Source organism: Tiliqua scincoides, chromosome 1 (genome assembly GCF_035046505.1).
Source record: "Tiliqua scincoides isolate rTilSci1 chromosome 1, rTilSci1.hap2, whole genome shotgun sequence".
Taxonomy (NCBI): domain Eukaryota; kingdom Metazoa; phylum Chordata; class Lepidosauria; order Squamata; family Scincidae; genus Tiliqua; species Tiliqua scincoides.
The window spans coordinates 53,938,820-53,950,880 of NC_089821.1; the positions used below are offsets into that span (position 1 = coordinate 53,938,820).

The 12,061-nt window shown below is 41.1% G+C and overlaps 1 protein-coding gene across 1 annotated transcript in view; it reads left to right on the forward strand.

The window, feature by feature from the left end:
• Window positions 1–12,061, forward strand: part of OSBPL5 (oxysterol binding protein like 5) — a 161,758-nt gene that overhangs the window by 36,398 nt on the left and 113,299 nt on the right. The gene's annotated exons all lie outside the window — the stretch shown is intronic.

Below are 12,061 nucleotides of genomic sequence, written 5' to 3' on the forward strand. Positions count from 1 at the left end.
CCCCACCCACCCACCTCAGGGGCTCCCACCGCCTGCCCTCCACCGCCCCGGAACACCTCCTCCCTGCCCACCCCAGAGTCTTGCATTGGCCAAGCTCGGCCGATGCAAGACTCTGAGCCTCCATTGCACGTGCCGGCCTTACCGACTCACAAGGAGGCGCAAACGTGCCTTATGGCAGTGCAGCTCAAGATTGCGCTGTTATTTGTACATTTATAATAAGGTCTATAATCTTCTTATACCATAACATTTCCAAAGTTCTGTACTTCAAGTAATTAACTAATTTAAACTTTTTGCTAAAGAAAATCTGTGTACAGGAGACGGTCTGGTGATTTGGCTGGGTGAGACAACATGCACACTTAGAAAGTAATGGGAGCAGTGTGACCTCTAAGCCCCATTCTCACCCACAGAATAACTCAGCTGTCCAGCCAGGTCATAGGCCAGTCAGTGTGATCTTTATTACTTTCAGCGATTCTCTTCTTGCACTTCTTAATATTTCCACTGAGACAGGTGACTCACATTGCTTGCTTGGTAACAGTATTAATATAGCAAGCAATATAATATCCGTGCCTCTGAGCAGTGATTAAAGATTTCCCTCTGTGAGTTTCTTTATGGGATTTACTCTCTATAGCCATCTTTCTGAGAAGATGAAATGAAATGTAAGCATGTGTTACTGTGCTTGTCTCATTTGTGTCTTATTACAGCAGCTTCTCTCTTTCCTCCTTTTTCTCTTCTCCCTTTGTTGCTTCCCTCCATGTTCAAAATGTAATGTAAGCTCCCTTCGGCAGTGATCTATCCTTTCTCCATGTTATGTTTCTCTGTAAGTCATCATGGATATTGATGGCATGATAACAAGCCTGGCAGTCTGGGAGGAGGCTAGAGGTCAGAGTGCCTGCTTTCCATGCAGAAGGTCTCATGTTTGATCCCTGGCTTCTCTAGCCGGGACTAAGGAATACACTTGTCTGAAATGCTAAAGAACTGCAGCCAGTCAATGTCCATCAGAGGTCCATAGGTCCATTTTGAAGTGCAGGAGCTCTTTGTGATACTGGTAGCTGTGCCCCACCCAAAGCCACACCCCACTAATTTAAAAAAAAGCCCCCCTCTAACAATCTAGTTAACAATTCTGTTTTGCTGTCTCCTTTCCTGCTTAGCAATCCATGCAGTGTTTTCTCACCTTCATCCAGTGGGTACACAAAGTCACACACTTGTTTTGTAGACAAAGAATCCATCCCTTCTCCCTACCCCCCCACACCCCCCCCAAAGGCAAAACTCCATTCCCCTGCCAGAGAAAGCTCCGTTAAAAGCCCTTTAAAAAGTTGTATGCATGCAGACTGGCCACAGCTATCAAGAGTCAGGACTAAGGAGGACGAGAAGCAGAGGAAACGGAACACCCCACCCCCCAACTCCTCCTGAGTGTTGTGATGTCCTGACTCCTCCTTGTAAGACCTGCTCCTGCCTGCTTACTCTGCCCCTTTCAGTAGGAACAGTGATGGGTGCAAAGAAGGGAGTCGTGGTTGGCTAGAGAGACTGCTCCTGGTCCCTGCTGCCCCCACCCTTCTAGCTTTTCAAATGGAATGGGGACAAGGAGCAGCTTGGGACTGGATAGGGGAATAAAGCGGATGTCACATGCCAACTGGCTGGGGAGGAAACGGCAGAAGCAAGATATGGTAGCTGCAGATGAGTGCCCCATATGTGCTGCACCTCTAGGAGAAGTGGGTGAGTGCTGCTCCCTCCCCACTCCACCTCCTCTACGTGACTGATGTGTACACAGTCCTGACCCATATGGACCAATGGTCTGAGTCAGGATAAGATGGCTTCATATGTTTGTTAGTAAGATACACAATACCATTTGATTCTTCTCAGTGTCTCATGTGCTGCTCTTTCTGTTGCTGGATTATGGTTTATGCAAATCCTCTGGGCTCATCTTTTGAGAGATCAGTGAGCTCTCCTGCATTGTAATCTTGTTTTGGTCTGTTTTGTTTACTGTGTACAGGAATCACCAGCTCTAAAGAAATCATTAGCAGAGTGATTTTTTTCTTTTTTAATTGCATGAAGTCTTTATGGTCACATTTCTAAGTGCCTTTTCTGACTGTATTTTTTCAGAACTCAGTGAATTACACTTTGCCATTTGACAGAAGATGAATCCTTCCATGGCTACTACTAGCCATGATGCCTAGATGCGACCCCCCCCCCCAGTTCAGAGGTACTGTGCAATGCACCTCCAATTAGTAGTTGCTGGGAAGCAACATCAGAAGAGGTTATTTGCCTTCATGTTCTACTTCTAGGCTTTCCATCCAGAGGCATCTGGTTGGCTACTGTGGAACATGCTGGTCAGACAGGTCAAATCCTGCAATGCCTCTTTTATGCTGCTCTATCTGCTTTCACCTGGGGGAGAGACAACTTTCCAGCCCAAAATATGGCAATTGGCAAATTCATAACATGAGGAAAACCCATCTACCAAGTCCTTGCAAGGAAATTTATCTAAGCACATGTTCCTGTCATCAGACAGTTTGCCCTTAGTTGCGACAGCTAAGTTGCGACACCCCAAGCACCAGAAGAAGTAGGAAATGAACCCAAGCATCACATGAAGGCGAGAGTTGCTTCTTTCTAACACCAATGGTGTTAGGTGTCAGAAAGGAATTTAACAATGTCAGTAAATGAATCTAAATTTGCCTTGATCTGGTGGGGGGGGGGGGTTTCTTTGCATCCAGAAGCATTCTAAGGGGACTGTTTCATAACTTGATGCCTTCTCCTTATGAATCCACATAACTGGTTTCTACCTACTTGAATTTTCCCCACATTTTTTAAAAATCTAAATTATACCTCATTTCCCTCTTCATTGGTTAACTCTTCTGTATTTCCCACTTCATTGGTTGAGTGCTATCATGTTGCCTCTCAGGCTAGTCTAAACTAAGCTGGCTGAGCTTTCAAAATCTCTGTTCGTACAGTACAATTCACTCCTGTGACCATTTAGTTCAAGACATGATGTCACCAGTGTCTTGTACAAGGTATCAGGATCTCCAAGAACTGAACATTTCCTCTCTGAGCCTACATCAACAGCCCTCACAGCCATTCTGACATCAACCAGCTTCCCTTTGCTCCCACACACATAATGCTTGTATGCTTTTAATAATGAAGTTGGCAGGACATCACTCTCATGCTGAATCAGAGCAGTAGCCTAACTCAACATTTTCTCTACTGATAATGACCAGCAAAGGTCTAAGGAAGGATTATAGTCAACAGTCAACAAAACCTTTATTAGGCTTAAACAAGGAAGGATTACAAAGAGACGGGTGATAAGGAGACAAGGAGATAAAGAGATGGTGATAGTACTATCCTTTGGAGCACGTGAATTAACATGCATGTCCGCCTCAGAGAAGGCAGCAGGACTAAAACATCCAATTGCCTTTTCAGATCACTTCTACTTTGGTTATGAATTTCCAGATTTTAAATTTAGGTTCTTGACTACAAAAGAAAACTCATTTGGTTGTTCCCCCCCCCCAATTTAAATGTTTAGGAATAGACACTTCCAAATGCAAACAAATAATAATTGCCTCATCACCCTTTAGTATCCTAACAGCCAAATCCTATCCCCCATCAGTTCAAAGCATGTAGCACTGCTGACATAGCAAGCACTGCATGCTGTGGGGGAGGGTGGGACCAGATAGCCTGGGAGATCTACAGGTAAGTAAAAATCTTTTTTATTTATTTTATTTTTATTTATTCCCTGTAGGCCACCTGACAGCAAATAGGGCTGGTGTAAGCAAAGAGCTTCAGGGGGTGTGTAGGGCTGAGAAAACGGGATAGGATCTTGGTGCGTGCCACTGCTACTGAGATCCACCCCTCTTCCCCCTGAACCACCTCCTGCCCACTCATGATCCTCCCCTGAACTTCCCCCACCATTACTTGCTCCAGTAGAGCTTCCAGGAGCCAGTCGTGAGAGGCCGGGCCTCTAGCCATTTGTGCAAGCAGCCTTGAACTTATGTGCCAGACTGGGACCTATGTCAGCGGATCATGAAATCCTGTGCCATAAGCCCCGATAGGATTGGGACATGAGCCTGTTGGTAAAGAGAAGAAGCTGTTTTTTAACACATTATTGGAAATGCATCAGAAAATGCATTTGGGCCACAAATTTGCAGATAAGACATCTGGCTAATAAAAAATTCACTGTCTTTCCATATATTGTGCATTTCTGGATGATCTCAAAGAGGTCTTGATGCAGACAATATTTGGCTCTCTGGATGCAGGTAAGAAAACAGGACAACAGGAAGGGCTGCAGGCTACAGCAGCTCCTTCAAAAATTATTTGGATATGTGCAATATCACTCCAGAATACCCATTGATTTCAGAAGACTTTGGAATTGGCCCTGGTACAATTTTCCTTTAATAGCTTAAGTAAGTAGTGTATTAACAAATTACATATACATTTCCTAACTCTTGATGGCTTTTAAAAGTAATTTATTATAATGCTAATTCATCCTACTCCAGGGATCAGAGCTGTGGTTTCGCTGCTGGGTTATGATTTATGTTTCTTCTTGAATGAAAGCAATCTCCTGGTGTGAGTTTATAATTGTGAGAGTGTGTGTAGAATGGAATGCAAGTATTTGTGGAAGCCAAAAAACCAAAGCACAGACCCTGGATGCTTCCAGGCAGGTAGCAGGGACCATAAAATATACAGAATTGTCCTCATAAAATATACAGAATTCTTGATCCACAGTTGTTCTGAGCCCGCACTGGCACAATGGGGGACTGAGGTCTTTCAGCATCCATGTTTTTGGAACATAGGAACAGAAGTTTAGGAAGGACTGAGAGTATAAAGGCATCTAGGATAAAAGTGTTCTGCAAAGAGGTTAGAGGGTGACCATAAGCAAGAGATGAGCCATTAGGAATAAAATTCCCATGGAAATAATTTGTGCAAGGATTGCAAGTGAACAGTTGAGAGTGAAGGCAGGCAGCCCTTCTAAAGTGTGGTAGAAACAGCGGGAACCCACATTTTCTGCCTTCTTAGGCATTTGTTTTCCATTAAGAGAATGTGTGTACAAGCCACATCCACCACACTTAGAATGCAAGCTTGTCTCCGTTATATTTCACAACTCAGTTTCTTAGACTGGCTCCACATTTTGCACAGCTGCAATATTTGCTGCAGGTGTTCTAGTGTCACAATGGAAACATGCCCGATGGGTGCATGTCATTCAAGACCCCTGTTCATGTACCTGAAAATCCTGATGGAGCTGCAGCTCCCTGATATGTGCACAATGGTGTTTAAGGACATGCACTCATCACTCACACATTATCTGTCTCCTGTTAAGAAATACAGATGGAACGCTAGTGAAATTGCGTCAAATGTGCCACAAGTGCAATTCCTTTAGCCACTCTTATTTGCTGTCCAGTTTGTTGGAAATCTCTCTACAGTGAACTGATTCAGTGGACTTTGGATTGGGTACAATACTGTATTTAAAGGTTTTGACCTTTAAAGCCCTATACTACTTTGGGCCAGGGTATCTTAGAGATTGCCTACTTCCATACAATCTGGCTCGTCCTCTTAGGTCATCAGAGAAGGCCTTTTTACAAGTGCCACCGCCTAAGGAGGTACGTGGGGCGGCGGCAAGAAATAGGGCCTTCTCAGTAGTGGCACCATTATGGAACTCTCTTCCCCTTGACTTGAGAATGGCTCCCTCTCTTGAGACTTTTCGGCGAGGCCTAAAGACCTTTTTGTTTAAACAAGTCTTCTGAGTTCATGGCCTTTTTAACATCTTTTCTATATCTTTTAGTATTTTTACAGGCCTGATTCCTCTATGATTTGCTGCGTTTTGCTCTTTTTATCTGACTTTTTATCTGACTACTGTTTTTATGGTATCTGTTAATGTGTTTTAATATGTTTTTATTTGCTGTTAAATTATGTTTTTAATCTGTTTTTAACATGTTGTAAGCCGCCCTGGGTCCCTTTGGGGAGAAGGGCAGGATATAAATAAAGTTTATTATTATTTATTATTATTATATGCAGAGTTAAGAGTGCAATCACTTATCTGGCTAACTGATACTCACTTGGGATCCAGTTTATGTGGTGGACTTGGCTTTATCGAATAGCCAAACATAATGGACTTTTGAGGAGTGGAAGTTAACTCTCTTCCTCCTTAGAGTGATGTTGTATTAACAATGCCAACAGCAGAAATGTCTCATGATGGTGTCTGAACAAGTTGTGCTAGTTGATCTTTAACCTGTTGCTCTAGGAACTTTTTTGTAAACTTCCTGACTCAATTCCTTGGGAGCAAATTGCTTGTGAGAACATTACTTTTACCTTTTCCTGTTTAGTCTTCTTGTTTTACACTTGAAGGGCATTGTTTTAATAGAGTAGCCTTCAATCATGTGATCCCCCACTCTCTGTCCAAAGTATTACAGTCCAGATCTGGGTCTACTGCCTCTATGACTGCTAAGCTCAACAAGAGCTGGTTGTCGGGCTTTGCCTGCTTTTGATGGGCTTGGCCTTTGCCCGCGGCCTTTGCCCGCTTTTGATGGCCTCTTGCCAATATACTATCCTTCTTCTTTGATCTGCATTAGCCCCTATCCCTTTTCACACTTTTTCTGGATTACAGTTTAGCTGCCGTGTAAGATCCTGGCATTTGACTTGCAATTTTTTTTAAAATTAAGGTTAAGGTAATTGACTTTTACATAGACTGGATGCCAGAATCTGAAGATAATAAGAGGAGCTAAACACTGCATTGAAAAGTACTGTGCACATTATGATATTAAAACCACAATTATTTTCTGCCTTTATCAAATATTACTTTTTAATGATATTCTATCATGTAAGATGCACTTTTTTCAAGTGGGTGCTCCTCTTTTGAGCAGGGGGATAGTAACTGGCCCACCTCACCCCAGCAGTGTCTTTTCTAGTGGCTCTCTGCTGGTGTTCTTTTTGCATCTTTTTAGATTGTGAGCCCTTTTGGGACAGGGAGCCATCAGTTATTAGATTTTTTTCTGTAAACCGCTTTGTGAACTTTTAGTTGAAAAGCGGTATATAAATACTGTTAATAATAATAATAATAATGCTGTCCTTGCATCACATTAATTTGACATTTTTTTTAAAATTCTGAGACATGCTGCCAGGCTATATCCTTCTACTGTTCTAGCTAATCCTTTCTTATGCCTCAAGACAAAGACATTCCTGTTTGCGTTAGAGCATTGTGTGTAGCGTGTTCTGTTGAGGTTATATACAAATTTCAATTCCTCTCCTAACGCAGACATAATTTTAAGGTAGCGTTTGCAGATATGCAGAAAAAATATTACTGAGAGTCCAACGGGTAATTTGCATTCAGTAAATACCCCACCCCCAAGAAGTAACATTATCCAGTTGAGCCACTGCAGCTCTATAGGTGGTGGAATCTTGTGGTATAACCATAAGAAGGCAGAGGAAGATGGCCCTTCTTCTGTCCCTCCCTTCTGAAAGCAATTTCAGGCCTAAAGGACCCAAGGCTGCAATACTATACACACCTACCTGGGAGAATGTCTCATTGCACTCTGTGGGACTTGATTCTCAGTAGTCATCCATAGGATGGAGCTGCAAGTCCCTAACAGCAGAATTCTCACTTCCCAATGTTTCTGGACCTGGTTAGAAACACTGTACACAATTCATGCTCTTTTCAGACACTATTCAAACATATGGAGGTTTTGCACATACCCAAATTCCTCATGTTTGATATGAAGTCTTAAAAAGCCCCTGTATTTTGTACATACTGAGGGCTTTCTTTGTGTAAACAGGAATCCTGACAAAATGTAGATAGGTGTTCCCCCTCCCAAAAGAAAAGGAGCTAGTCTTATATGCAAGAAGAAAATAAACACCAGTGTACTGTATGTACTTGCTACATGCAAAGTATGACATCCAAATAAATGAAAACAAACTACAAATAAGCAAACTTTCAAATGTTGCAGGCAAACTCCATACTTATCCAATGTTTTCTCACATTGCTTTATGGTCAGTTGACCCACTGATCAGTTTTGAAAAAACTAAATCATGAGCAGAGGCAGAGCAAATGCCTCTGACTATTGAATTGAGCTCAGTACTGTGTTGTTGTTGTCTTTTCATACATTACCAGTGTGGAGCCATTGATATTAGTCACAAGTGCCTTCCCCCACAACTGCATTCTAAGAAGTCCAAGTACTTTTTAATGTGACTTACAATCATCTTGTGTACACCTTTGTCAGCTTCATCAGCAACGAAGGGGGATAAACTCAAACTGAAACTTTATAAATCTTAGTATCAAAATGTATACTTATTTGATGGAGTCTGAAACACATTGAACAATAAAAATTAATTTATGAAACACTGGACACAATCCTAAGCAGGTCTACTCAGAAGTAAGTCCTACTGTGTTCAATGGGACTTACTCCCAGGAAAGTGAGGTTAGGATTGCAGCCATTGTCCCTTATACGAAGGGTTATGTGCACGTTCTCTCTTCCATCATGGTACAGTAATGTCTTTATTTACAATATTTATATATTACATTTTGGAAAAAGGAGTCCTGAAAAGAGTTAATGCACTAAAATTGGACAACTAGTATAAGTTCCTAAAACATTTTTAGTTCTAAAGCTTTAATTGTAGTTTATCTTCCATTCCCTTCCTGGAATAAGATGTCCCTTAAGTCTTGTAAGCCTTACTGAAGAGATAGTCCCAGTGGTTCTCTGTGATGCTAGCAGTAGCTACTGAATATTCTGGGTAGACAAGACAGTGAGGTACCACCCATTCCCAACCCTCTTGCTCTAATTCCTGTCTTGCTTGCTGCACAGTGATCACTAGAAAAATCGACACCCACTCCAGAAGTGTGTTACTGAGTACAAAGCTTGGGTAACACAATATACTAGTGTCCAAAGCAGGGAGCAGTGCTTCTCTTCACCTGGGGGGGTGGCATTGGTGGCCTGCAGTATACTGTGATGGCGGCTTGTGCTTGCTTGGACATCAAGTGTGCTGTAGCCCCTAAAATTAAGGCCCAAGCTGTTCACATTCCATCATTGCAGACCTTTGCTCTGATGTTCATGTTCCATATTTTGAGCCTCCCATGTAATAAACCAAGCTGCATATTAATCATTAAAGCTTTTCCCTTGGCAGCTGCTATCATATGGTTCTAGGCTGGATTTTATGGTCTGTTAGCCCACATAGAGTTTTCAGATAAACATTTCAAAGACCAGGAATGAGGCATCTCTTTTAAAGTGAGCTATAGGCAAAGTGTGTTCAAATAAAGGACTTATTCTGTCCTTCATTTTCTCTATGGAAGGAACATATTCAGAGCTGAAGCCATGGGATTTAGTATGAGAACCAGCCATGGCTGCTTTGTAGCAGATTCCTTCAGTTCTGATACGTCATTGCTTTTTTCCCCCAGCACCTGAGAGTTATGCCATGCAGGATCCATTGCACAACTCTGATTTGGAAGAGGCCCGTGTCCAGCAACTTGCATGCTTTTTTTTGGTCAATGTGGGCTACAGCAGTAAGCACAAATGAACGTGAGTAGGGATACTGTGTCAGAGCTGAAATGGGAATCAAGGCAGCCTACCAGTTTTCCCCCTGTGCTGTCCTCCCTTCCTATGGGTTACATCTGGAATTCTGCACATTGCAGCAAGCGCAGGAGGAATGTTTAGAGAAGTCATGGTTGCCTTGTCATATAATTCTGTTGTTTATTTAAAAGTGGAGGGGTGGGATCTCGGAATTGTAATCTGGCAAATTAAGAGTGTGTGTTATTTATTAAAGTAAGGGAATGTAAAGAAGTAATTTGGCCTTTGAGTATGAAAGTGCTGAGAGGAAAAGAGAAACTGTTTTAGTATTTTACACTGTGGAAATGGCTTAATGGAACAAGAGATATTGAATAATTCTTGTCAAATGTTTTGTTGGAAGATCTCATCTGGTGCTCTGGACATAATTGATCTGTTTGCATGTAGAGCAATAAATTACCAGTAGGTGATCTGAACACCTGAATTAATATTTTGCATCTAAAAACACAGGAATAAGTCTGGTGTATCTTTCTATGATTCTGTTATAATTTCTACAGGAGTCATCTTGTTAGTCTGTTGTGCAGTTAAAACAATAAAAGGCTCCTGCTGCTCCTGCTATGTCTTTTAAATAATTCTCTAAACGTTCATTTTGTCTTTCCTGTCTTTGAGACCCAGAATAGTAGTCCGAGAGTGCAGGACATCCTAAACTCAGAAATAATCATTCATTAAAATACTGTATATCCTGTTCATAATAGTGCATTTCTGAACTACTTTATCAGCAGAAATATCTCAATGCCTTAAAATCAAAGTTAACTTTGAAACAGTCTACTAGTTAATGATCTGTAAGCTCTTTAAGTTGTGTTTTGGTCTAAAGTTAAAGTAAACAAGAAGTAGAGATGTTCCTGTTTTGGGTTACATGTTGACTAGAGAGTTGCTGTTGTGTTAGTCTTGAAGGAAGCTAAATAGGTAAATTGTCCACTTCTGTTGGACAAATCTGCACCATATATTTACTTTCATAGAATTCTTCTTGAGGCATAATAAAAAAGAGGCTTCTCAACTGTACGTAGAAATAGGTTACTAACAGATGCAAAAAACATATAGTAAATTATAGGTGGGGCCCAGTCATCAAGGTTTTAGTACATTGAGCTATGTAATCATCTGTAACTACTGTAATGATCCCAAGAAGCAAAGATTCCTGATAAAATCCATTGCAACCCTGGTTTTAGCAAGGCTTCAAATTATATTTTCCACCCATTTCTTAAATATAACATAGAAGTCTCCTTTTAGAACAAGGCTCAGTGATGGAATGGCTCTTTGTTTAGAAGGGCAATATAGGATGCCAAGTTGTTGTTTCTGGAGCAAAATAACTTGAGAACAAATAATCCTTGAAGGAACGAAAAGGGAATTTGGAAGCTATCTTGTTTCCCAAGGTCTTTAAATGTGTCAACATTGAATTAGTTGGAACAGATGACCAGTTGCAACAAATCTAGGCTAAAATATTGGTATCCTGTGGATCAGAAAGATGCTTTTATGATAAAGGCATGTTGTGGACATTCCCAGAATGCCTGAAACATCTTCTGGTTTGTTTGGGTGTGCCATCAGGGACTTGCAGGGTGTGTCCCTAATTTTCCATTGCCTGCAAGTAATCAGAAATTCATCTTGCTGTGGCAGTTGATAAATCTGAAACAGAGATGACACGTGTTGAGCAATGAGGATTCTGAATGGGCAGTGCCAATACAGCACTGAAAGCTAGTTTTCGTGAACATAAATCTTATCTAAAATTATGGCTCTGGTCATTAATGCTGATATTAAATTGTATTCATAGAGATTTTCATTCTAAATGGGTTGCAAACCAATTTCAGGTGGGTCCCCATTCAATATTTTATTTTTAAAATAAATATTTTAAAGGGCAGGAGTCTGGTCTAGAGGGTTGAGCCTCCATTTGCCTGAAGATAACATCTGAAGGTTGCCAGTTTGAGGCCACCGGCACCGTGTGACCTTGAAGCAGCTGACAAGCTGAGTTATTCCATCTGCTCTGAGCGTGGGAGGATGGAGGCCAGAATGTGCGACCAGATCAAGAAAGAAACATCTGAATGTTGTGGTTTCTTGAAAGATAGAAACCTTCTTTCAAATTGTAAAAATCCCTACGGGAATTTAAATTGCCTGCCTATGTAAACCGCCTTGAATAAAGTCTAAGGAGAAATCTGAGGACCAAGAAAGGCGGTATAGAAATACCTGTATTATTATTATTAATAATAATAATATTATTTATTTATTTATTAACAATAACAATAACATATTTATTATTATTACCATGGTAATATAACCATGCTAATAATATTACCATGGTATGTGACTGCATTTGGGGAAATGTTACAGATCTTTATTTTAAACAGGCTACTATGTATATGCTTTTAACAATGATAGTAAATGGGACTTACTCCTGGGTAAGTGTGGGTAGGATGGCATTGTAGGATTGTTAAAAATGTCCCTACTTGATGATGTCACTTCCAGTCATTACATCACTTCTGGTGGGTCTTAACAGATTCTCATTCTAAGAAGTTGCTTCTGGTGCTGAAAGTTTG